This window comes from Zalophus californianus, chromosome 6 (assembly GCF_009762305.2).
Source record: "Zalophus californianus isolate mZalCal1 chromosome 6, mZalCal1.pri.v2, whole genome shotgun sequence".
NCBI classification, from domain to species: domain Eukaryota; kingdom Metazoa; phylum Chordata; class Mammalia; order Carnivora; family Otariidae; genus Zalophus; species Zalophus californianus.
In genome coordinates, this window is record NC_045600.1 from 94,695,988 (window position 1) to 94,718,210 (window position 22,223).

General features: G+C 37.2%; 1 protein-coding gene across 3 annotated transcripts in view; it reads right to left on the reverse strand.

The window, feature by feature from the left end:
* The window catches only part of WDR72 (WD repeat domain 72), a 219,275-nt gene that overhangs the window by 196,016 nt on the left and 1,036 nt on the right, over window positions 1-22,223 (reverse strand). Inside the window, exon 1 of one of the 3 annotated variants that reach the window (XM_027572312.2) lies at window positions 162-222. The exons of the other annotated variants lie outside the window; for them this stretch is intronic. The gene's annotated coding sequence lies outside the window, so the exon portion shown is untranslated. Of the gene's footprint in view, window positions 1-161; window positions 223-22,223 lie in introns of those variants that run through there. 3 annotated transcript variants of the gene reach the window in all.

Sequence of the window (22,223 nt, forward strand, 5' to 3'; positions counted from 1 at the left end):
AAGCTTGCAATAAGAAATTACAAACCATTCAAGAAAACAATAAACCATTAGTAAACAGAACCATCAGTATCCCCAGAACTAATAATAAGAGAACAATATAAAACTTATTGTGAAAGAAGAACAAATATGTTAAGTTGCGATAAACTATTAATGAGGGGCACCTGGGTGGCTCAGTCGGTTAAGCATCTGCCTTTGGCTCAGGTCATGATCCCAGGGTCCTGGAACTGAGCCCCATGTCAGGATCTCTGCTCAGCAGGGAGCCTGCTTCTCCCTCTCCCTCTGCCTGCTGCTCCCACTGCTTGTGCTCTCTCTCTGTCAAATAAATAAGTAAAATCTTTAAAAAAAAAAACTATTAAAGAGACAAAAGAAGAAACCTGAAACCTTAGGAAAAAAGACAACCTATAGAAAAATAAACAGGTAGAATTTTAAAGAAACAAATACTACTTCTAGAATAAAATATAATCATTGGAATATAACAAATGTCAAGAGAATAAATCAAAATAGACTCAAGAGAGAATCAATGGACTTAGAGATAATTCTCAAGAAATTACACAGAATAAAAAAGGCAAGGAGTGATTAAAAAATAGATGTTAAGTGAAAAAAATCAGAGAGTTAAGATCAGAGATATTAAGAGCTAGAGATAGAATGAGAACACCCAACATTTATCTAATATAAGCTCCAAAAAAGGCAGAACCCTTTCCGTTCCTGACTAGTTCAGTCCTAAAACCATTAGGTAGAGAAAGCATGTTTGGAGTGTCAGAGCTCAGTAGTGTGAGGAGGGCATCTATACAGGAGAACACGTGGAGTTGGAGCCCAGGGAGGATGAGTAAGATGCCCAAACGTGGGCAGCCCTGTGTGAGATGCACAGCCCAAGCAGAGTGAAAAGGGACAACGTGTGCAAGACTGTCTCATACTGGGTGTTGGAGCCTGAACAAGAAGGAAGGAGTTCACACCATGAGAATGATAAAGGCAGTGGCCCTGGTGTGGAGCTCAGAAACCACTGCAAGGTGAGAAGGGCATTTGTATGGAAGGGAGAGCCAGTGTGGAGTGCTAGAGTCCACGCAGGGTGAAGATGGAGTTTACATTAGGTAGGGAGGTACTAACAAAGGGGAGTCAGAGGATGGGCAAGGATGCCTTGGAATAGAGTGCAAGAGCCCAAGAAGGTTAAGGAAGGCATGCCTGCTGGGGGAAGTTCAGCATGTCCTGGTGGTATGGGCAGGGGTACTACCAGAAAGTGTAACCAGATATAGGGAATACAGTGGCTGAGCAGAGTATTCACATCTAGGGTCACAGCTCTACAAGGGATGATGAAGCCATATAAGGATCAGGAGGACATCCACACAAAGGGCAGGGCAATAGCATTTATAGAAAAGTGGTTCCGTTCAGAGTAATTGATTAAATAATTAATATGTGAATAGGATAACAGGAACCAGGTTTCTTACTATCAGAAAACAGAGTTGGAAATATAGAAAGGAAGAAAACTAGAACAATCCCTGTCGTGTTGCAATGGAATCAGAGGTATTGGTATGAACACACACACACACACACACACACACACACACACACACACCCATGTACACACTTCTCATCTCTGTTCCCTGAGGGCTTAGGAGCAGCAACACTCCCATAGCAACAAGCTCACTTAGCATCTTCTAAATACTATTCTTTACTAAAACAAACCAGGGTTTCTTGGGAAATTGGTTGATGCCAGGCCTGGAGCAGGGAAAATACAAGATGATATTGGCACATGTTATTGTTGAGAGCAAGAAAGTGCTCACAGTGAGGGGACACAGCAAAAGGACACAGAAGCCAGCTTGAATGAGTGCCCACTGGCCAAATTATGGACAATATGAGCATCAAAGTGAGTAACACTAGGAACAGATTGAAACTCATTGAATAAAATGGGAAACCACGGGTTCATACTAATTACAAAGGAAATAAAAGCATAACTTCACACAGGAAGAGCCTGGCAAGTAATGGAAGTAAAAATGATCAGTGATGGGGCAAATCAGATTCACGCACCACCCGATAGGATGCCGTGAGAAGAACACGTGTTCCTACAAAAGATGTGTGACCTGAATCTAATCACGATGAACACAAATTGAAGGACCCTATGAAATAATTGAACTGTAATTTTCAAAAAGGCCAGGTAAGGTCAAGAAAGTCAAAGACTAAGGAATGCTCCAACTAAAAGACTCAAAAGACATGACCACTAAATGCAAGATATGGGTCTCACCTAGATTCTCCTACTATAATGGACATTACTGGGATATCTGGCAATACTTGAGTGGAATCTAGGACTGAGCAGTAGTTATATATCAATGCTAATTTCCTAATTTTGAAGGGTTCATTGTGATTGTGTAGGGGAATATCTTTGTTCTAAGGAGTACAAACTAAATTCTTAGAAGATGGAGTAACAGATTGGCAACTTGCCACTATTCTGTGTACAATACTTACTGTTTACCCCTAAGTTTGAAGTATTTTTTAAAGTATATTATTAAAAAATTAATGGGTCTACCATTTTCCATAATATTTCAAAGATATGAAAACTTAGATTTAAGAATCCAATGTGTTAAGAAGGATCAAAATAGAAATAAATGGACACCAAAGCACATCCTAGAGAAATTGTAGTACACTACAGCCAAAGCATGCAAGAAAATAAGACAAACAACCTGAAAAAGGAACAGCAAGTGTGCTTGCTCAAAGAAGATCTCTCCACAGCAAAATTAGGGCCAGAGTTACTGGAGTATTACCTGTAAGTGCTGAAGATGAATGTCAACCTAAGTTTTTATACTTAGTTATCACTCAAAGTGAGGGCAATATAAAGATACTTTCCCAACAAATAAGGCCTGAGAGAGTATAGCATTCACAGCCCTTGCTGAAAGAATTACAAAAGGATATACTTTAGGAAGATATAAATTAAATCAAAAAGAAAGGAATAAAGTGGAATACAGATGCAATCGTGAGCAAGGACACTGGTAAACACACAAGCAAATCAAAATGAGCACTACCTTAAAATAATAATATTAATAATGATGAAGATAATTAATTGGAGAGTTAAAGAAGTAAACTAAAATTAAAGAAGAGGAAATGGATCATTCTAATATTCTTGTACATTTGGGGAGTGAGCAGAAATACTTTAAATTTTCTTAAGGTAAGAATTCATGACAAGATATTTAAAAAAAAATAGCGTATAACTTCCAACCAGTAGTGTGGTAAAAGGCAATAAAGAAAACAATAGAAGAAGAAAAAAAAATTAAAGCAAAGAAACACGGAAAATGGAAAATGCAAAAATAAATGGTAATTCACATTTAAACATACCAGAATTTACAATAAGTAGATGAGTTAAACCTGCTAGCTAAAAAACAGGGGTTTTCAATGATAATATAACCCAGTATATCCAACTTATAAAAAATTCCTAAAGTATTTACACAGTAAGACTGAAAATAAAGGCATAGTATAACCCAGTATATCCTACTTATAAAAAAATTCCTAAAGTATTTACACAGTAAGATTGAAAATAAAGGCATAGGCAAGGCTATACCAGGCCAATAGTAATGAAAGAAAACTGGTATGATAGTGGACAAATAGTCTTTAAGGTAAAAGTATTACTGGGAGAAAAATGGTCACTATATAGTGATTAAACAAATTATTCACTAGAATGGGATAACAGTCTCTACTCTCTAGGTACCCAACAGCAGAGCCTCAAAATACATAAAACACAATCTTGCCAAACTACAAAGAAAAATCAAATAGATTTACTATTAAAGAGGAAGATTTCGTATATCACAATCAGTAATAAGCAGATCAAGTGGACAAAAAAAAGTAAGGGTATAAAATACTTGAATTTGCATTTGTAATATCATGGACACATATAGATTCCTGCACCCAGCTATTAAATAAAAGCACATTTTATTAAATCATGCACATGATATTTACAAAACCATGAAACATGTCAACAAATCCCAAATGATTAATATTATATAGGCAACATTACCTGACCAAAATGAATACAGATCTGAACCTCCCCTCCTCAACACATACACACACAGACAAAGGTTTCAAATGCACCCTTTCTAAATATTTCGGAACTAAATTATATATATTCTAAATGTACCTTGGGCTACCAAGAAAACATAATACAAATTAAATATTAAGACCCAAAGACAGTGAAAACTTTGTATAATAAAATTAATCTTTCCAGATGTGTATGTTTTAGATTAGAAGTGAAAATATAGCCTTAAATGCATATATTAATATGAAAAATTAATGAGCTAAACATCCAAATTAAGATTTTATATAAAAGATCAAGGTAAATACAAAGAATGCAAGACAGACAATACTATACATTAATATAATAATATTTTTTAAAAGAAAATAATCTACGAAAGCAAAATGCAGTTCTATGAAAGGAGAAATAATATGAATTATGAATAAATCTATGGCACATTTTATAGAGAAGAAATTAAAAACACCAAATATATATATATAAAGAGAAAATGGTTGTAATCAAAATTAATATTTTAAATGGAAATATAAACAACTGTATATCAAAAATTTGGAAAGATTAAGTGAAATAATTTTTTACAGAAAAATATAGATCACTGGAACTGAATGGACATGAAATAGAAAACACAAATATACCCGTGACCTGAGAAATGGGGGGCATAAAACTACACATACATACACATACACACTTACCCATTTTAGCAAAAACTTTCTATTGGAGTATAATCTTGGGGAATCAGGAGGCACAGTCATACATATGAAAACATAGAGAGTAGACCCTCTAAATTCTCCTAAGTAAAATGACAGCTCACATAACAGTTCACTTGTGTTCACATCAACAGATTAGAGAATGAGGGAGCAAGAAGCAAAGAAAGTGGGAGCATAATGATTTCCAGCTAAAAAAAAGCACAGAACAAAAGGTAAATCATAGCAAAGAAAAAGAAGACCAAAACCCCCACAAAACCTGTTACTCAAGCTGCAAAATCATGGGCCCAAATCTTCATCACTCCTGAGGGCTCCATTCCAATCCAGGACAATTATTACCCATCATGGCACTGACTGGCTGAGTAAAAGATGATGAGATGGCCAATACACTCTGCTTAAGAAGGCAGAGAAGGAGGGTGCCTGGATGGTGCATCGGTTGAACACCAGGTCATGATCTTAAGGTCGTGAGATCAAGCCCCATGTCAGGCTCTGCGCTCAGCATGGAGTCTGCTTGAAATTCTCTCTCCCTCTGCCCCTCCCCTCCTCACACACACACTGTCTCTCAAATATATAAATAAATAAATTTTAAAAAGGTAGAAAAGCAGGAAGTAGTAGTTTTAACAATTCTAAGACAAAGAGTTAAATGGTAAGTTTCACTTATCAGGGAAATTCACTTTGGGAGCATAGCTCATTCCCCTGAATAGGAGGTAAATGTGATACACGTGAGGATCACAAAGCTGGTAGTGAGAAGAACTGCAAGGGTGTGTTTAACATTCTGTTCCTAAGAAACACTACTCCTAACTTTGTATTAGTCTTTGCAGCTTAACTTCTAGTATTACAACAAAAATCACCATCTGAAAATCATTTGCAATTTGGCCTCACTCTTAGCTTACTAACATGTGCTTCTCAGAACTAAGAAATGGTAGAAAAGGGAGTACTCAGGGTCACACTGTTCCCAAGGAAACTGGGCATTTTGTGTCCATAAGCAATGTACGCTTGGCTCTTGTCTAAAGGACTCTTCTGTCACCTTTTCAATCTTACCTGGGAAACTGGAATCAAGGAAATTTGTCTAGACTGCTAAGCAGAGCTGTAGCAGAAACAAAGTTGAGGAACATTAGCCAGAGAATTAATACATTTGTAATGATTAACTATCATTATGCTGAAGATATAATAATTCCTGAGGTGAGTTATTTATATCCCTGTTACTCTGGAAAATTAGCTTCTCTTATTTGAATCATTGCAATGTTCTCTACCCAATAACCAGTCCCTTTGTATTATTCTGGTTTCCTAAGTTCCCCTAAAATTATTTGCTCTGCAATGATGTCTCCCTAATGAAATGAAACACAAGGCAAGGATACAGGGCAGGCCTTGGTTAGTACAGTGCCTCTCCCATAGGTACTTGAAAAATGTTATTTTAAATTTAAATAATATTATTGCATTGTATGATTTTAATGCTTCTTTCTTCTATATTCTTTGTGAATATGGGAATTATTCCTCAATCATTATTATATTCCCTACAGTGCCTGAATCACAGTGCTTTGAACATGAGAAAACAATAAATCTTAGTTGAATAAATTATTTTCTTTATCATTTTTCAGTCCTATACTCCAAAAGGAGAGAGCTGATTAAGATCAAAAACTTTAAATCAGGTTAGACCTAAATGTGAGTCACTTAATCCCTCCGCTCCTGTTTTCTCATCTCTAACCTGGAAATGATAATGATGCCTAAATCAGGGTTACTGTCAGGGTGAAATGAGATCATGTTTATAATGTGGAAGACAGAGTGGTATTGAGCAAATTACTATTATTGTTATTTTAGCTCCACACATCTGGATCATGGCAGCAGTTACCATGTATCAAACTTTTTCACCATTACCATTTGCTTTATTCTTATTAAAATTAAATTCGTTTCAAATTCACTAGACTTTAAAATCCTCCCAAGGCAGGGACCTCTGTCTGTTTTATCCATTGCTATATTCTCAGGGCCCAGAAAAGGATTTAGGACAAGCAGGAACTCAATAACTATTTGTTGAATGAATAAATACATGAATGGGAATGTACACTGTAGTCTGAAAACTCAGGTCTAGTAAAGTGTCCGTCCAGGCAAATGTTTACAAATGTTTAATACCTAACAAAATACAAGGCATTTGGAGTTTAGAAAATCAAATAAGTCCAGAATTTCATAGATTAAAACCCTTAAAAGTCATAGGATTCCCAACACATTGCAAAACAAAAAGCACCGAGGTCAAAGCCACAGGAAATCAGACCTCAACCAGAATTCATCCTGAATGATCTAGATTGCTAAATACAGTGAAAACAGACCTGGAATTCAGAGACCTAGGTCTAGGGCTGCCATAATTATCTTTATTTCCGGATTATAAAATTAATATGTAGTAAAATGACGCTACCACCTGCATTGCCTACATTTCAGTATTCTTATCAGGAATAAATTCAATGATATAAGTAAAAGCATATGGGTATAAATACGCAAATTATGCTATCATTATACCTTGCACATATTACTCATATTTTATAAACGCCCATAAATCTAGAATTTATGGCAAGAAGTGGTCTTAGGAATCATTAATCTAATCCCTTTCACTTATAAGTCAGCAATGAGAAATGTGGTCTAGATAACTCTTAAGATCACTTCTAATTCTGAGATTCTGAGAGACTAAGCAAATTGTACAGTGAGAGTAAGTAACTGATTAAAAGATTGTACATCTCAGAAGTCACTTCTTTCCCAAACTCTCTTTTCTCTTTTTTTTTAAAAAAAATTTAGAAAGTAACTCCAGAAACCTAGTGCCTTGTTATCAACAGAAGAGAGAGCAAATCCACAATGAGACCCTGTACCATTCCCCAGAAACTGGTCATCAAAAATAAACCTCAAAGGGACAAAACAGTCTATTGTAGAGTCTCTAAGGGACACTCTGTGTAATGGAGGAGAATATTGCCCTGTTGCAAATAATTACGTGTCTAGACAAGTTTTAAATGCTTTGGAAAAGGATTACAAATCTCTATCATAGCCCTCAATTTATAGATATTGTATTCCAAATTTGATTGCCTGAATGATAGTTTGGAATGTCTAAATTAAGACTATGTATAGATGTTTACAGGCCTTTAATGACTTCTAAATCTGGTCTATTTAAAGGCAATTTAAAATAAACACTCTCACTGGAGAAAAAAAAGTGACTTCAAAAACAAAACCAAACAAAACAAAAATACTTCCATGGCCAGGGATAAAGTTACAGACTCTATTATAAAGGGCAAATAAATGTCCTTCATTTGGATCTTAGTCACAGTACCAAGTACAACATTTTATATTTTGATATTGTATTTTGCAATTTATATAAGCAATATGATCAATAGTTCATCATATAGTCAGTATAATATGAAAATAATCATATAAACGCACACACACACACACACACACACACACCTCTACTCTTTAGTGACTCTCAAATAATTTCTACACAAATTTTTAACAGCAGTCTACCCAGATATCACAATGGATTTTCAGGATGAGAAGATGAATGGCCGGGGCGCCTAAGTGGCTCAGTCGTTAAGCGTTTGCCTTTGGCTCAGGTCATGGTCCCAGGGTCCTGGTATCGAGCCCCACATCGGGCTCCCTGCTCCGCAGGAAGCCTGCTTCTCCCTCTCCCACTCCCCCTGCTTGTGTTCCCTCTCTCGCTGTGTCTCTGTCAAATAAATAAATAAATAAAATCTTAAAAAAAAAAGAAAAAAAGATGAATGGCCTTCAAGAAGCTCACAACCCATAGTTTTAAATTCTTTGGAAAAAAAGCATGTAAATGACTCACTCACTAAGTATATAGTTATATATATATATATATACACACACACACATATATGTGTGTATAAATATATCCCACCCAATGTCCCAAAGTGGCTTCAATACTATGTAACAAGCGTTCTGGACGTTCTGGACGCTTATGAGAACACAGAGCCTGTGTTGTGACCTATAGAAAGTAGTTGATGTTTCAACTTTCCTTTCCTTTTGATTTTTGTCCCCTTCTTCAATAACATATAGTCTCTCAAAACCCCTGTCATATATATATATATATATATTTATTATTTTGTCATTTCTTAATAGTATAATGAAAAACATAATTTTGAGGAAAAAGATTATTTTAGATCTAGTAATTATCAAAGTGTGTATTATAAAGCTGGTTTTGATACAGTTTAAATATGTACAAATTCAATTTATACCTAATTGAAAAAAGAACATAATATTAAATTTAAATATATTATTTACATATATAATATTTAACACATTAAACTTTAGGTATATGTCAAACAAGACCAAAACTACTTTTGTGAAATATTTAGATTTCCTACCTTGTATGGTTAATAAAGTCAAACTGTTTGTTTTTTAGAATTTCAACATTTGTTTCTAAATAAGAGAGATTTCAGACTGTTACTTACAAATGGTTTTTAGTCATTCAAAAAAAATGATGTTTGTGACTATATTTACATCCTAGAAAAAAGCCATACTCATGAAATCATTGCAATTTTCTCCTTTTTATATTTGTTGGTTCTCATGTTGAATATCCATTAATATTAATATAATATTGATTTCTTGTAAAGATTTTACTTAGATAGAGTGAAAGACAGCACAAGCAGGGCAGAAGAGCAAAAGGAGAGGGAGAAGCAGGCTCCCTGCTGAGCAGGGAGCGGGATGCAGGACTCCATCCCAGGACCCTGGGATCATGACCTGAGCCGAAGACAGATGCTTAACTGACTGAGCCACCCAGGTATTCTTTTAAAGTACTAGTGACAGCTGGATGTTCCACCAGAAGAATCTTTCTCAGATGAATGCACCCAACAGACTCATGAACACTTTGTAAAGTGAATATGCAGAATAATTGTTTTCATTCACTGACACAGGATTTCAACAGTAGATTTCTCTGTGCTTCTTTTCTGTAACCATGACAGAAATTAAATAAATCAGAGCTTCCCAGCTATATGCCATGACACATCCTGGGTTGTGAAGAGTTGATAGGAGGGGTAAGAGAAATTGAAACCCACAACCCAGTATGTGTACAAAGATAATCATTTTCTGTGTTTATACTTTGACATGAAAAAGGGTGAGAAATACTAAATTAAGTAAAATTTGTCAAATAACATAAATAATTTAAAGCTGTAGAAGGTCCAAGGCATTACAGAGTTTGGAAAGCCATACTCACAATTAAGAAATAAGCCTATCTGATGGATGCAGCCATGCTGATAGCCACTAACTATGGCACAAATTCACATGATGAGCACCTCCCAAGTTGTTTCATTTTCAAGGGAAAATGTTTTTAAGTAACTATTTTTAGGTGAAAATAGCAAAGGGTGCTATTTTTTCACATTCTCACTCCAACAATGTGAGCTTCCTGATCAGCTCCCAAACCCACTGGGGCTCTTAAATCACCTGGGGGTAAAACATCTGCAATACTGTAAATTACAGATGACAAAGGATGGGTATGTCTTTTCATTGTTTGATCCCTAGTCCCTAGCACACTGCTGGCCACATACATGACATTCAATAAATATTCCTTAATGACTGTATTTCACCTTAAAATTGGAGCAAGATTTCGCTGAAACTAAAAGAAAATTTAAGGATGTAGAGTTTAACTCTTATTTTGCTAATGAGAAAGCAGAGGAAAGGTGATGTGACTTTCTTAAAACCAGAGTCTTCTTATTCTGGTAGAACTTATATTTTGGGGGAAGTCAACACCCTGGCATCCCTCTTTGTGTGCCACCCAAATGGATGGAAATAATAAAATTTCTCAGTATAGGTTCATCGTTAGGTTTACTTAGCAGACCACCATCTCCATTAATTTAGTTTAAAATAGTTTATTGTGAAGAAAAGAGGCAAGAAAATAAAATAGAGTCAGATAAATCTTGGTCTTTTTCTTCCCTTAATGGCTATCAAATATCTTTGAGCCTCAGTTTTCTCATCTACAAAATGGGGAAAATAATTGGAGAATTGGTGTGAAGATAGATGATTCTATACAGAGTAAGTGATTTCTGTAGAGAAAACACCTATCATAATTATTTGTTCATAACTGGCACTCAGTAAATATTTACTGAATGAATGAATGAGGCTATGAATCACGATAATTTTACATAATGGACAGAGAATGTGACTATTACTTTCTAGCAATAGCTTTCTTAGTGTGAGATTTTCTTCCCTACTTTTGCAATACTGTCACTACAATTTCTTTTCTCTTGAGAAAAGAATACTAGAACATTTGGCCACGAAAATGTACAATTGTTATTATTCTAAACTCTATGATTATCTTAAAATTACTGACTCCAGGTCAGATTAGGTTTGCCAGATTCAGCAAATAAAAATACAAGATGTCCAATTACATTTGATTTTTAGATAAAGAACAAATAAATTTTTTTAGGGTAAGTGTGTCTCAGGCAATATTTTGGTCATGTTTACAGCAAAAAATACTTTCACTGCATAGAACATACTTATAAAAATTGTTTATTGTTTATCTGAAATTCAAATTTAATCAGATATCCTGTAGGCATCCTAGGGCCACTGGCAATCCTACGCCATGCCCACAAGGGAGCCTTGAAGAACACAGTCCCTGTTCTTCCTTCCTTCCACAGATGAGAATATGAAGGCCCAGGAGAGTTGCTTACTAAGCCCAATTCAAAGAGAGCAGCTGAGAGAACCAACCCATCCAGAATTCTCCCTCCGCACACCATGACAAAGACAACACAGACTTCCTTTCCAGAAAGTCTTAGTAATCTGCTAGGCAAAGGTCTTTATTATTTTGGTAGTTTTTTGAAAAATTTAAACAAACAAATAAACAAAAAATAAAAAGTCAAGCAAAACAACAACAATAAATTACTCTTGTAATTTGTGCATTCAAGCTCCAACATGGCCTCCACTGCTTTTAAAAGTTGGGCTAACACACTCCTGGTCCTTTCTCCATAAATAACGATACCTAGCAAGTATAAGAAAAGACAACCCACCATTACAGCCCCCATCCTTCTGACCTTCATCTTCTTCCCTAACAATTTGTTTTTATTTCTCTGACTTGTCTGGGGCTAGCAAGATAATGAGTATGATGCAAATGTGGTTTTGTGGGTGGTATCTACTGGACACTGGAATTGTTTACCTTGTCATAAATAACTTCAGAGACACGCCCATATACTGAGTCTCTGCCTTACAAATCTCGAACCCCTTGACTGAGGACAGCCAACCAAAAAAATACAAACGGTAAAGTCCTCAGTTACCATGCACGAATTCTGAAAATAATCTCCTGATCAAAGTAAACATATGTGAGGAAAATAAAAGCAGTAAAGCAGTTAACAATCTAAGCTTTGGGATAAAACAGATCTGGGTTTGAATCTCAGATCTGCCACTTATACAGTTTTATGACCTCTCAGAATCCCATCTCCAAAGTGGAGGGGGATCCCAATGACTTTCTTCAAAACTCAATACATGGGTGCTGAGGGACCCGAATAATTTATTTCATGATTCTTTCCTTCAATTTGAGCCCAGAGGGAGTTTTGTTTCTAATTTTAGTGTTTAGGTTAAAGCGCTTGGAGTATAAAATCCATCAAACTGTACACTTGAAGTGAGTACAGTTTATTGTATGCAAATTTTTACCCTAATAAAGTTGAAAAAACAAACAGAGATTGGATATCAGAGTAAAGTAGTTTGGCCAACATCACACAGCTAGCTAGTAAGGGACAATAAATGGGGGAGGGCAAATAGGGCTTTAAGAAGGAACAAGGAGTAGAAGTAGACTGGAGAGAAAATACCTGGGTGTCAGAGTAGGCCACAGCGCAAGCTACTTTAACCCCCAGGAATATGAAGCAAGCAGCCTCAGGATTCCACAGGAACCAAAGGGTTCCTGCACAGCTGGTCTTGTCTGCCAAAACCTGTCTGTTTGCAGATGCTCCTGAAGCAAAAAGGTCTTATTTTATCAACAGATTGTAATCAGATCACTCCTTAGAAAAGGTTAAAAAAAATGTTTTTACTAAGTCAAAGACTGCCCTAAGCATATTTAAATAATACATAAAATTCTATTTGGTCTAGCCAGTGGAGCTTGACTATTTCAGAATTAACCCCTAACCAACATCAAAGCCACGCTCCTCCAAAAATGTTATTACTGAGTGATTAGCTGCTACCTAGGAAACAAGAAAGTACTGTGTCCTAGGTAGGGAATGCCTTAGCAGGTAAAGTCAATGGGAAAATAACCCAGGGATAAAGGAATGAATTAAACAGATAATGCAAAATCTCTGAACTCCAAGCATCCATGAGCTAGAACGTGTGTAAAACCAACCAACCAAGGCATCACATTCCTATCACTATACCGACGAAGTTTCCACCATAGCTTACAGCTCTTGTGGGCCAAAGGTTTTCACAAAATATTACCTTCCAACTTCACCTTCGTGTTCATTAAGCCGTAGTGAAACAGAGCTAACACAGCCAAATTAATGCCAAGAGTGTTCCATTTACAGTCATTGTCAAAGAGATGAGCATTCGGCTGGTAAAAGAAACATGAGGACAACTCATTTCTTTCCTTCACTTTTATTTATATTCAATCAGTAACAACTTCCTGGAATTCCAATCCTCTTGTCTAAAAACCTTAGTTTTAGGCTGTAAGACAAGAAAGACCAAAGTCACATATTTCAAATCACACACAGGCATGTTTGGCATCACCAACGGTGTAATGATATGTAAGGTAAATGCAAGTAAATGCAAGTTTGTGGAGGAAATACAAGTGGAGCTCAAAATCAAACATTGGAAGGACTTCCCCAGGGAGATAACACCTAAGTTCAAACCCTAAAACTTATACACTTGTTGGTTTTGTGCCCCAGGCCAGTTCCTAGTTACTTTAAACTTTCCTCACCCATGAAATGGGAATAATATCTACCTTACCTGGTTGTAATAAGACTAAGGAGACAGCCATGTACCCAGTGTCGAGGCCCTGGAATTAGTCAGTCTAGATTTGAACGCCAACTCTACTACTGTATGTCCTCAGGCAGTTTACTTTACAACTGTTTATTGGATTCCTCACCATTTTACATTTGTAAAATGTAAATAAGTAATAATATCAATCTAATAGGATTGATATGAGGGATGCCTGGGTGGCTCAGTCAGTTAAGCATCTGCCTTTGGCTCAGGTCATGATCCTGGGGTCTTAGGATCGAGCCCCGAATCAGGCTCCCTGCTCCTCGGGGGACCTGCTTCTCCCTCTCCCCCTGCCTGTCGCTCCCCCTGCTTGTGCTCGCTCGCTCTCTCTCTCTCTCTGTCAAATAAATAAATAAAATATTTAAAAATAAATAAATAAATAATGGGGTTGATATGAGAGTTAAATGTGATAATCCATGGAAATCATTACATTCCATTGTAAGCATTCAATATATGTTAGCTGCTATTATTAAAAGGTTTTTTTCAGTCTATGTATTGAAATCCTGCTAAGTAATCTGTGTATAAATCCTGCTAAGTAAATAGTAAAATTATAAGCAGAATCCTTGTCATTTACAATCCTTTATTTTATTATTCATAATTTACAGTAAATTCCATCTAGTAAGTGAATTAAGCAGGAAAGATGAAGGTAAAACTCCAAAGGTACCAAACTGTCAAAGCAGAACAAAGTCTACCATCTTTCCATCCATTATGGGTTGAACTGAGCCCACTCCAAAATTTACATGTTGAAGTCCTAATCCCCGTTACCTCAGAATGTGACCTTATTTGGAAACAGGGTCATTGCAGATACAATTAATTAAGTGAAGAATGAGGTCATACTGGATTAGGGTGGGGCCAGAATCCAATAAGACTGGCATCTATAAAACACTAGGACCTTTGGTGACAGACGCACACAGGGAGAGAGATGTGAAGATGAGGGCAGAAATGGGGTGATACTTCTACAAGTTGAGGAATGGCAAAGATTGCCAGCAAACCACCAGCAGCCAGTGGGGAGGTCTTAAACAGATTCTTCCTCACGGCCCTCAGAAGGAAACAACCCTTCCGACATCTTATTTCAGACGCCCAGCCTCTCAAACTGTGAGATAATAAATTTCACTTAGACCACTCAATTTGCGGTACTGTGTTATGACAGCCCTAGCAACTAATATACCATCTGACTGATAGAAAGCACAAGCAGGGGCAGGAGCACAGGGTGAGGGAGAAGCAGATTCTCCGCTGAGCAGGGAGCTGACGTAGGGCTCAATCCCAGAACCCCAAGATCATGACCTGAACCAAAGGAAGCCTAACTGACTGAGCCATCCAGGTGCCCCAGATTTTGTTTCTTTCAAGTCAGAACATAGATCTTAACAATAAATATAACAATTCATAGCAACACATGTAACTATTCTTGAGATATATACTTAAATTTTAGTCTAAATCACATAATCGGTCATATACCAAATTTTCTTTTCTACTTCTTTTGTATAAATCACCTTTTGATCCATATTATAGGTCCCCTGAGGAAATCATATATTCATTTTATTCATTCCACAGGTATTTATTGAAAGCCCAAATAAATTAAAAAGGAAAACAAAAACACAGATTCCTGACCTCTAAGAATTCACAACCTATGAGTCAAGTCATAAGCACGTAAATAACTGATGAAAAGTTTGCTGGGACACGTATTCCCCAGGTACAAGACCAAACCACACCTTAATCCCATAGCAGTCGATGGCAAAGTGTTCTCTCAGAAAAATTATGTGTTTTCCCATGGGCCAGCTGCCTCCTTCTTTGGTCCTGATATTTAGTTCACTTCTCCCAACTTCAGCACAAGCTGACATTGGAAGTTGGTCCACTGCCATGATGATGAACCTTTCCCCCCAGAAAAACAGATGGAAGGCACTCCCACAGGCAGGAATATGAAGCTATGTAGTTGAGTCCTGTTTGGAGAAGCCTCCCTAAGGCCCATGATTCTGATATTTTCTGACTTTGCCCACAAAACAGGAATGCCTCAGCCAGGGAAGACTGCAAACCTGTCCTTTTGGGTTCCAGGATCGCAGCAGAAGCTTAGCCAAAACAGAATGACATCAAGAAGGCTTAGGATGGATGGATGAATGGATAGATAGATAGATAGATAGATAGATAGATAGATAGATAGATAGATAGACAGACAGATTTAAAAAAAAAGGCTTACGAATGCAGAATTCCATGGTGGTTTGGAGAGAGTGGTAAAAGAGGCACACGAGTTGAGGGTCATAATCCAAAGGGACTTTAGCCTTATTGAAAAATTCAGTTTTTAAAAACAGATTTTCCTGGGACTCTCAGCCCATTCTAGCATTAATTCAAGACACAGGAGGTGAGCCATTTGCAACCAGTCTTCTCATTTTTGTAGATTTTCTGTCACACTCACCATTGATGTTATTAGGAAAAGGAGGCCTGGTGAATCTAAATCCCTAGGCTAGGATTACATCACTGGATCGTCTGACTCCAAGGCCCATCTCACTTCTCACAGGGCTTGAGAGTGAGCTTACACACAAAGGCACTACTACCTAACTGATGGTTTACAGTTTATGGCTTCTGTTTACAGACAAACCAGTCCTCCTATTTTTTAAAGACAAAACAAAACAAAAACAATTTAGGTTCAACCACAGGTGTGGTTAAGGGGCCAAATCACTCTTTAATCTGAAGGTAAATACATGAGTAGATTTTTCTCTGCTCAACCTGCAAAACCTATTCATTACATGTGTGGGAGTGCATGTACTGGCAAGCATGTTTTCTAAGCATGAGGACTTAATACAAAAACAAACAAAATAAAAACCCATTGTAACCCAGGTATCATGGGAAAGGACTCTTAGGATACAGTGAGATTGCCATACAGCAATGATTTCAATGTAGTCTATGTCACCAGAGGTAGCTGAGGGAGACAGGCAAGGGCTAGACTGGGCCTCCATGCAGCTCATGGCACTTTCCAACATATCCTGGCTTCTGCTTACTCTAAAAAAAAAAATCCTTGGCAAGGGGGATTCCTCTCATGGTCTTTGCTCTGCTGGGTTTTTACTGACCAAAGAAGTCACTGTCCAGTGGCATCAAGAAATTCTGTTTCTAGGCCATAAATAAATGCCCAACTCCTATAGTTCATGGGTGTATGAGAGCCCAAGAAGCCTGGAATCGATCCAACCCATTTTAACTAGCAAGAAACTACCTAGTAATACCTTGTTTGTATTTCTTGGAGGAGGGACACCAGAAACACTTATTTCATTCTACACAATAATTCACCACAATCAGAGGGAGCACAGCAAGGGCAACACCATCTCCCAGCTGCTGATTACATCAAAGGCTTGCAGCACAAATTCAATTTTATGATGTTAATCTCAGCCTGCCACTCAGAAATTTTCTCTGAGGGATATGATTTTTCTCTGGATTTCATTTTAAGAATGATTTTTTTTTCATCCGCAATCAATAAAGATATGTTTTCATCAAAAGACTCTATCTTGGTAGAATTCAATTGGCTATTTCAATCCCTTTTGGTGACACGATATTAATTAAAATAGTTTATGTTGCACTTCAACTAGAAAAAGAGGCAGTGAAAATAGCAGCTACTCAGAACACATGTTCTATACACATCAACATAGAGGGCAGAAAATAATTTTCTCTTTCTCCAGGCGACACACATTAGCTATTCAAGAGATTTGCACTAACTTGGTTTATCTCTGTGATCTCACTGAAAAAAAAAATTAAAGCTCTTCCTGTTTGCATTTTTTGTTCAAAAGGAAACCAAAATGACATGAAAATGTTTCTTCACATGCTCACCTTTCATTACCTCAAGAAGTAGAAAAATAAGTGTCTGTGTGCTCATGTGGCATGATGGGTTATTAGGAATCAAAGTCACTGTTTCTCCTAACTAAAAACAAATACATAAATAAAAATATAAATAAATACAATGCTATGAACACTTATTTTTATTTCCAATTTCTAAATAATGATCACAACTGAGTATATGGTATTTCTCAAAGACCAACATACAGAATTAGCATCAAGGTTTTCACATTTAAAAAAGAGGAGAAAATTATGAAGTGGGTTATAGAAAATAAATGAATTGTTTTGACAGTAGTTTTGCAAGTGGCAGTTAGTTCACTTAACAAATATTTATGAAACACCTATTGGTCGCCACTTGAGACTGGGAGGAAAGCTTTTACTTCTGGCCCGCCATGTGGACAGACCATGGAACCTCTATCACCACAGAGTGAGTAGGGCTGAGGCCTGGTTCCCACCAAGCATATGGAGTGCAGAGGGGAGGCTAAAAGTTAACCCCGTCTGGGGAAGGAATCCAGGAAGGCTTTTCAAAGGGAAGTTCAATTACTGAAATATTCAGCTAGTAATTTACATCCATAGTTTAAAAAAAATGTTTAAAAAGGTAACTTAGTATCTAACCAGCTGTCTATAAACCAAATCTTCTCACCTTCATACTCTTGAAATCACCAACCCTTTATATTTCTTAACGTAAGAAGATGGTACTAAAGAAAGTGGGGTACTGATACTCCAAGGCGTCTACGGATTTCATAGGACTTTGGGTAGATCTCACCCAGTAGTCCATTTCTTCAAAGATCTTTATCTGTGATGCTCCTAATCTGGATGTCCAAAAGAGAGAATCCAGACAGAAAAGCATCAAATTGAGGAAGAGAGTGAAATTTATAGAAATCCAAGTCCCTATTTTACGAATTAAAAACAACAAAAAGGTAAGCTGACTTGGTTAAAAGCAGGGAGTAGACTAGAGTTCGGATTTGTTTAGACACTTGAACACTAATGATAAGGCCTAGACAAATTACATTGTTCACCAAAGAGTGTATATAAATGTGTATGTATACAAATGCTGGAAAAACATTGGTTAAAAAAAAGAAAAAGCACCCATCAGCATCAGCAGCACTATGGGATTTATTAAAATGCAGACTCCTGGGCCTTGCGATGAATGTAATACATCAGAATCTCTAAGGCATAGGATCCAGAAATTCGAATTTTTTTCTAAGATTTTATTTATTTATTTCAGAGAGAGAGCGCGAGAGCACACATGAGCAGGAGGAAGGGGTGGGGGAGAGGAAGAGGCAGACTCTCCGCTGAGCAGAGAGCCCCATGTGGGGCTGGATCCCAGAACACTGGGATCATGACCTAAGCCAAAGGCTGACCTTAACCGACTAAGCCACCCAGAAATTCAAATTTTAACTAGCTCTCCAACATGTTCTTATTATACTTGAGGTTAGGGATCTTGAATCAAACTCAGCATTCCACATGCACAGCACAGATAATGAAATATTGAAATTAACGATGAAATTAAAGTAGTATTTGCTAAATGAATGACCGAAACAATTCCCTCAAAAAATTCTTACTCAGGGCCTAGTCTGCTTGGCCTAATGAGAATGCCAATCCCTGGCCTGATGTAGGCCTTCCATAGCAAACAGGCCTGGTCTGTGCCTGGCAACTGTTTTTCCCAAAATGACTGAAACTGAAAGTAGTTAAATTCTTTTGTTGTCTAAATGGCTTGTGGAAATTTTCCTTGCTTTGCATGGCTTTGCAACAAAAGAGCCTGAGGTCTAAATGGGTTCACTCTAGATATTCAATTGTTCAGCAAATTTGTACAACGTTTGCAAGAGGGATAACTCATGCATGATCAAGTTGAATTCTGAGGCAAAGTCTACCAAATTTAAAAGGATTTTAAAGCTAACAATACCAAGGAAAAGTCACAAGAGGATAAAATCCTATAAAGAATTCCTCTCAAAATGTTCAGTTTGCATTTTGGTACTCCTAAATAAATAACCAATTTTCAATATCCCCTCCCCATATAAATTTTTGTTAAGATGCATTGGAATAGCTCAGACAGAAACAATGAGCCTCAAGGAAGGCCTAAATAAAATGCAGGGTCAGAGATCCTATCCTGAGAATGTAGGAATGCTAACCTTTGCCAGCAAAGAACTCTCAATGTGGGCAGAACTCCTTCTACAAAGTCTGACCTAAAACTAGGCTAGCAACCCAGCCTTGGTGTGATGAAGTAAAGCCTTCAGTGGCTGGGGAATGAGGTAGTTAGTGGTAGTGGAAGTACATAGAACTTCATACTTTATTCTGAACAGTAAGCACAGTTAGGACATGCGTGAAAGTCATAAATCCCATCCACACTCAAGGCTAGATTAGTGTTTTCTGTACTCATGGGAAGGAGATGGTAGACAGAACCACAGTGATTGATTGTCACCTGTACATCAGACAGCCTTGTGTTTTATATGCAACTAAGTCTTCCAACAAAGTTGTAAGGTAGACACCCCGTAGGAGAGACTTGAAGATTAAATCAGTGTCCAGTAGTGTAAAATAATATATGATCCTCATTTTTCATTTGAGGAAACTAAAGCTCAGAGAGGAAAAATAATTTACCAATGTCCTGTAGCCAGGAAAGGATGGGGCAACACGGGAACAGTGTGCCATGATTTGTGTTTGTCACGCTCTCTCACCCTGTCCTACTTTCAAACACAATTTTCCCTTGCTCCAGAAAGCTCTTTCTCAGCATTTCTACCTGGCAAACTTGTACAAAACTGGAATCTTCCGAACTGGAACTAAATTTTAACTCCTTTGAGCATCCCCTGGCTGATATTTAGCACCCCTCTTCCCCCAGCATTCCCTTTTCTACCTTTATCAGACCAGTTATTACTCTCCTATAATTATTGCTGTTTGTTACCCTAAACTGTATTATGAATACTTGGAAGGCAGAAACCTGTCTTTTTTTCCCCACTCATTCTGCTTGGTCAAAAAATGTCAAAGGGGAAGTCAAAGAATTAATGTATTAGTTATGAATGAATGTGATAAGGCTTTAAGAGTTGTCTCTCTTTTCTCCCTTTGTTCCCCCAGACAAGTCAGTGTGTAAATGATCATCTTGTATAACTCTTGAGGTCTGTACAAAAAGCAAAAGGCAGATGTACAAAATATCCTTGACTATAGATGTTCATTCTAATTTCTATCAAAGCAGCCTAAAATCTAATCAGTTTTCTGGGCCCTCACAGCTCACCACTGACTCAGAGGAAACATACAGTCAATTAACCATGAGGCTGACTGGTTCAATTAATTACAACTTCTTCACCCTATACTTCCTTACTTGTTAAACACCCATGTGTAGGACTTTATATTTTTCCAGGTTAAATTTCATCTCGTTAAAAGAAAAAGAGGAGGGGAAGTCAGTGTTGAAAGAAAAAAGAGTTCCTATCATTTATTGACTTTTAAATTGTAGACACTTTGCTACTTCTATGATATGCATCACTTAATTTGCTCTTCATAAGGACCCAGGCCTTATTATTATCTTTATTCTAAACATGAAGAAAATGAGGCTTGGAGAACAGAAATAGCTTGCTCAAGACCAGAGCTAGGAAATAAAGACAGATCCATCAGTGTCCAAAACCCATGCCCTTAACCACTATACCACATGCTCAAGTGCAGCGGGCAGGGTTGGTGCCTAGTAGGTTAGGACACTTTCTGGAAATGTAAGCAAACTCTAGAAGAGATACTCCTCTAGAGCAGTGATTCCTTGCTCTAGAAATGAGGATCTGCTTTATATAGAAGAGTTCAGAGACCTGAATGTCCTTTAAGACCAAAGACAATCTTATTTTGAAGATAACAATGATACACATAAGGGGCTTGATGAGACCCCAGAGTTAATTTGGGGGTCTGCCAGGACTTAAGAGATGATCTGGTACTAGAACTCAGTGCACAGGTTCTTTTATTCCTGATCCCCATCTCATTTCCCAGCCTCCAATTTAGTCTAGGGCAGAACTGAATCTAAAAATGTTAACAACTGGGAAATGACAACTATACATTCAAAACAGGGCTCCAGAGATGTCCTTTATAATGCACTGATGAAATCATTAACCAGAGATGCCATATATTGTGAGTAACATTATTAAATAACAGAAAGAAGAGTGAGTTGTCAAGCCATGAAGATAGCTGAATGCAGCAATCTCAAAACCTTGAAATGTTTGTAATACCATTATTTTCAAGGTTTCATGAAGTTGTTTCATAACCTAAATACACTTCTATTCCAGTCGGCCTCTGTAAACTGGAACTTCAAATTTCTAAAGTATTCACACCATTGGATAGATTGTTTAATGTAAGATTTTACACGCAGGGAGAGACAGCTGCTTTTTATTGATAAAATAATTATAATTTAAAAATATCTTTCCCAAAAGGAGGTAAAAATATTGGAACTCAACACAGAGTCCCAATTTTTGTGGTTTGAAAAAATAATCATCACTTTACTACATCTCTTCAGGCACAGTTTCCTTTTCTCCTCCAGCCCTTTGTATTCTTTACAGAAAACACTACTGGTGCATTTTAATACTGAAGGAACTAGAGGGCAAAGAAACAAGGAGTCACAAGACCAAATTAACCACAAGTCCTTGCATGACAAAGGTGGCTGCTTTCTTCTCCCCTGGTCTTTAAGTGGTAAGAATTAAGGATTGAGTAGAGAGTTAGTGAGTTGTGTTTTGGGGGCACAGGCTAAAGGGTGGGGAGGCTAGGAATGGTACGTGGGGATGAGGAGGGAA